At 34.4% G+C, this 5,974-nt stretch overlaps 1 long non-coding RNA gene across 1 annotated transcript in view; it reads left to right on the top strand.

Moving 5' to 3' along the window:
• Nucleotides 1–3,269, top strand: part of LOC110271283 — a 15,222-nt gene extending 11,953 nt beyond the window's left edge. Inside the window, exons 2-3 of the long non-coding RNA XR_002361848.1 lie at nucleotides 1,831–1,838; nucleotides 3,070–3,269. This is a non-coding gene — a long non-coding RNA (uncharacterized LOC110271283). The remainder of the gene's footprint in view (nucleotides 1–1,830; nucleotides 1,839–3,069) is intronic.

Here is a 5,974-nt window from a genome sequence, read left to right as displayed (position 1 = left end):
TTTTAATAATTATAGAGGCGGGTAGTGGCGAGGTGGGTACCTGCAGGGATGGGTTAGGATTTAACTTTTTACTACTCGTAGATAGAAATAGGGCAGATTCGATGCAGGTTATTGTAAGGCAGAGCGAGATCGAGTAGGACAAAAATTCGTTCCTATCCACCCTGTTGTCACCCCTAATGGAGGAGAGAGGCTTTCGGTGATGGAGTTTTCTGGAGTGTGAAGTGATGGAATGCTTGGGAGATATGCAAGAGGGGATGAACAATCATGTGGAGGATGGAAGGATGGGTAAGTGAATGTGAATGGCCCGTTAGGGAGGTAATGAGTATTTGTGGATAATGGACTGATTGTGTTTGGGTTAGGCAAAACTTTTAAAAAATGTTGGGTTATATCTTTGGTTAAAGGAAAAACGAGCTTATAAAAAATTACATTTTTGGACACTAAAATTTTTTTCTCTTTTACAAAATAAATAATATATCCTTTAAAACTATGTTAATAATAAAGAAAAAAATAGCTTTACGAGTTCTTTGATCAAATTTAGAATGATGAGAATATAGTAGAAACAAAGTATAAACAACTAAAAATTTTTAAGTCATTAAAATCTGGTTGTTTATTAAATAAAAGTTCAAAAGAAGTTTTTAAATTAATAATAGAAGATGGAACTCTATTTATTAAATACACTACATGATTGATTGCAAAAGACCAAAAATTAAGAGGGATGTTTGATTAAACATAATAGCATGGACAACATTTAAAATGTATTGGTGCTTGCGCTCGACCCTTCTATTTTGTTTGGGAGTTTCACGAAACTTCATTGATGAATAATGCCTTTTGATGAGTAAAATTTACTGAAAAAAAATTCATGACCATTGTCAGAATGAAGAATTTTAACTTTTGATTAAAATTGAATTTCTCCTAAAACAATAAAATTTTTAATGTGTTGAGATACTTCACTTTTTTATTTTAACAAAATAACTCAAGTGAATCGACTAAAATTATCAACAATAGTAAAAAAATATTTATGATTATTTATAAAATATTGTCGAAAAAGATCCCATATATCTAAATATAATAATTCAAATGCAACACTTGTTTTGTTTGTACTACTCAAAAAAAAGTTTTCTTTGTTTAGAAAAATAACATACATCACAAGTTTTATCTTGGTGCAAAGAAATAAAAGGATATTGTTTATGTAAAATATTAAGATGTCGCCCAAAAACATGACCTAAATAGAAGTACCGTAGGTTTGAGGATATGATGGGTGTAATATTTGTGGCATTGATAGGGACTATGGGTGGTGAATTATCAGTGGAAAAAACTTGATCAAGAATATACAATTTTTTTCTTAATCTACCCGAATTAATCATCTTCAAGCTGGTCGGATCCTACAAAAGACATGAATATTTTGAAAAAGTGAGCTCATATAAAAGTATGGAAGTGATTTTAGAGATAGAAATCAAATTAAAATAAAATTGTGGTAAAGAGAGGACATTAGTGAGAATTAAAGAAGACAAAAATTGAACAACATTCCTATAAAAAGCTATAGCATGAGAATCATTAGGCATATGAACAATAATTGATTTAATTTTAAAATAAGAAATAAAGCAAAAAAATATTTAATGCTATGTGATCAGTGACACTTAAATCAATTATCCAATGATCAAAGAATTTAAAATTTAATTATGTATTATGCAAAACAAAAAATGTATATGAAGAACATAAGCAATGACTACTCAAGTTTGGGTTTGAAAAATGCCCAGTTTGACTGGGGACAATGGCCTTTGTCTCATCCTTAACATCTGAATGATAGTCTTTAGCACTTTAAGCCAAAAGAGCCTTATGTTGTGCTGGGCTTAAATTCAAAATCGGGTCTGAAAGAGAACTCGATGCAACCATCTCCTTTGGAACCTGACTCCGTTGAAGCGTGGCTTGCTTGGGTACCGAAGATGCCCCGGCGGGTAGCCATGTTTGCCATAGCACACGTCAATCGTGTTGCACTGCCGCCCACAATAAGTGCAGAGTTCGGAAGAATTACTTCCGCGCCCGGTGCCGGTGGAAACTAAGCCGCGACCTCGGCTGTATAAAGGGCGGCAAGGATCGATGGTAGTGGCAAGAATCTGCTGGTTGGCTATATTGATTTGTCTTTCATGTTGTATTACCAAAGCAAAAACTTTGGTGACCAGAGGCAAAGGATCTAGGAGAAGAATTTGTGACTTGACAACTGAAAATCGCTCGACCTTTCAAGAAGCAGATAATTAAGTCTTGAAGGCGGTAGGTCTTTGTTGGACAACTACAAGCAAGGAGAGACCGAGAGCTTTCCAATTCCTCCCACAACGTCTTTAAAGAAGTGTAAAATTATGTAACAGAGAGAGCACCTTATTTTAGGGCGTATACTTCCTCATAAAGCTCAGCAATATGCAGAAGATCTTATTGAGAAAAACGATCGTGGAAATCTTCTTTTTTCATTATTAAGAAAGGGTAACGAAGATAAAATGCGAGCTTGTTTTATAACAATCATAATTAATCGTTGTTGTTTTAAGGTCAAATTATTCACCCGTCTAGATAATATTTTTCCTTGTTCACTAATAAATCGACTAATTAAACTTATGTTTTTATAATCAATTTGATTCCCCGATTGGATCGGGGGCAAACGCCTATGAAAAGATCATTTGCATTTAAGAAAGAGTCGCTTAGATTTATCCATGCTGCATATGAATCACTTACGTATTCCTCTGAATTATATGTATCAATTATTGGAAATATTCCTCTAATGAACTCCTTGAGAACTTCTATAGTAAATGAAATTTATAGAATTGTAATCAATCAAATATTGGAAAGCTTGGTATCTATTATCGGTCAGAATTGGACCATAACGAAAATTTTCGCACTATAATATTGGATGGGGGAGGGAGTTTAGAACAAGACATTGATAGAAAAGTAAAGATATAGACTTGTGTTAGTAGGAAACAGGAAATATCTATTCTAGTTCTACTATCAACTATGGGTTTGAATTTAAACGAAAGGCAAACAGACAAAGCAGAGGTAAGATAGATAACACTTTGTGTGATTGAGGGACTAAATCTCCATTTTGGTCTCTAAGATTCACGCGATTACCCATTTTGATCCCCGAAATTCAAAATTACCTATACTGATCCTTCAGATTCAAGTTCGGGCACTAATATGGTCCCTCGACTCTTTTCGGCGATGACTAGACAAATGGAATGTTGAGATGGCACCCTCCCTACCATGTTGGATGATGAGTAAACAACTTCGTTTACCCTTGTGAAGGTTACAGAAGGCTTAGAGAAGGGGGTTGAATCTATGGGCTTCTTTTTCTTTGATTCACAAATCCTTTGTCACTCAACTTAAAATTGATTTCAGTTTGAACTGTACAGTGAAAAATTTAAGAGACAATTTCTTTTTGTCTCATAAATATAAGAAAACAGAACAGAGAGAGAAAGGAAGAAGTTGACACAGTCATGTATCCTGGTTCAGTTGCCTTGTGCAATGCAACCTACATCCAGTCTTCACCATAATATTGGTGGAATTTTTACTATAGTCAAAGTATTACATACACCAATTTCCTAGGGTTCACATAATCCTATATGGGCTCCCAAGTTTCTTCCTAAACTTGACTTGGTTATGCTAATACCTAAACTCTTTATACTAAGTGCTTACCCAACTAGCAAGGGGTACTTCACAGGTACTTGACACAAGACAGAAAATTACAACCAAAGGAAATCAGAATCCACTCTTGACTTTTCTCTCAAGTGTTTCACTCAACTTTTTTACTCTTAGGTTTTTTCTCAATGTCTTTCTCTTAGTCTTTTACCTCTCAAAGAAAATACAGAAAGACATACATTGAAACTGAAATACAAACTGTAAAACATGAAGGAGATTGATGCATAACAGGTTAAACACTATGAACCGAACCCAACAACATATCTCAGGACTTCATTATTCATCTTGGCGGAGTGTTCCCTTTAGTGTAGGTGCAATGCTTCCAAGACTTCTAACTTAGTAGTGAGATCTCACATTCAGCTCTCTATTCGGATTCTCTCTCCTTGCTTGACTCAGAAACAATTTTTTTCTTTTTGTACCTCTTGCAGAGTCACCCTTTTGGATTTCTTCTAAGTAAACTCTTTGAACTGTGTGCTTCCTAAGCTTGTCATCTCACTTTCTTCAATTAATCCCCAAATTAAAAATTTTAAAGTTGGTTCTTTTGCTTGACCGAAGACCTCAGAGCAGCAAACAGAAATTTTTTAGTGGTAAACCCAAATCCAAACCCTTGAGATAAGGAGGGTGCCATCTTAGCACTCTATTTGCCTAATCATCGCCGGAAAGAGTCAAAGGACCATATTAGTGTCCAGACTTGAATCTAGAGGACTAGTATAGATAATTTTAAATTTTGGAGACCAAATTGAGTAATCGCATGAATCTCAATGACCAAAATGAGGGATTTGGTCGTGATTGAGGGTAACATTTTGTGTGATTGAGGGAGATATTGAGTAAAAGAGCTTGGAAAGTACTAGGTTATTGCATCTTTCCCAAGATGAAGAGAGGGGAACATCTGTAGGAGGAGTTGGAATTGAGTCTATCAAAAAGTTATATTTGTTCTTAGATATTATGGCCATGGTGAAAGCACGTGACTAGGAATGGTAGTTGTTTGCAGTGAGTACTGGAGAAATAAGAATTGATGTAGGACTCTCACTTGGATATATATAACAAGGACTGTTTGAATTTTGAGAAGAATTTGGAGTGTTATCATCCATTGTGAAAACTTTGGTACTGAGATTTGAGGTTTTCACCATTAGTGCGTATCAATAGAAAGTGTTCTGATACCATAACAAAAAAACAGAGATAATATTAAAGAAAATAAAAAATATGTATTAAAGTTGTTTTACATGATACAAGAATCACCTTATTTATAGGGATATTACTAATTATCTTTTTAAATATTCATCTACTAATTACTAACTCTCAACTACATAAGAAAATAAAGAAAGCATATGCTAAGATAAAATGGGATAAGAATGAAGAGAAATTTTAGTTTGTGGAATATAAGGGGTTTAGGGGGTGTTGGAAAGTGGAAAATGGTAAAAATTTTAAGAGTAAAAATAATGTGAATATATTAGGATTGATAGAGACAAAGAAGGAGGTGATTTCTGAGTTTGATGTAGTGCAATTTTGGGGTAATGATGCGGTGAGTTTGGAATTTGTGGGATCGGAAGGTGCTTCTGGAGGTTTATTAATAATGTGGGATGTTATGATGCTTAGGTTGAGTAATTGTTACAAAGGGGAGAGATGGTTGTGTATAGAAGGGGAATTGACAAACAATAATTTTATTTGTGCTGTTTGCTTGGTGTAAGGTGCGCATACAAGGGAAGAGAAGTTTGCAGTGTGGGAATAGTTGAGTTTTTTATCGGAAATATATCAGGTTCCTCTTTGCTATATGGGTGTCTTCAATGAGGTTGTGCAGTTAGAAGAAAGAAAAGGTGCTAGTGTGTTAACAGCTTATAGAACTGGTGGATATAGAGCTGAATGATCGTAAGTTTACGTAGTTCATGGGGTCAATCGTGCAGTCAAATTAATAGAATATTGGTGAGTTTGGTTTCATTGTTATCATTTGGAGCACTTGGTTGAAAAGGAATGACAGAATTTTTAGGAATCAAGAATCAGGTGTTGCAGGAGTAGTTAACAGGTCGATTAAGAGTTACAAAGAGTGGAGTGATATTTGATCTTTTGGGTTGTTGACGGATTTTGCCGAAGATGATTAGGAATTAATTTATTTTATCTGTTTAGTACTTTTCTGTTGAGATGTTGATGCTCCACCTTATTGTGTTGAGCTTTTTATTTCAAAAAAAAAAAGAATGAAGAGAAGGTTTGGTAAAGTATTTTGAGTTTCTTTATCATCTCTTTATTATTTGGTTGTGCTTTGACTCATTTAATAATAGTATAATTGTTTTAGTATCTAGAA

The sequence above is a fragment of the Arachis ipaensis genome, chromosome B04, assembly GCF_000816755.2.
Source record: "Arachis ipaensis cultivar K30076 chromosome B04, Araip1.1, whole genome shotgun sequence".
NCBI lineage: Eukaryota > Viridiplantae > Streptophyta > Magnoliopsida > Fabales > Fabaceae > Arachis > Arachis ipaensis.
The sequence above is the reverse complement of the archived record's forward strand: the minus strand, read 5'-3'. Positions and strand labels throughout refer to the sequence as shown.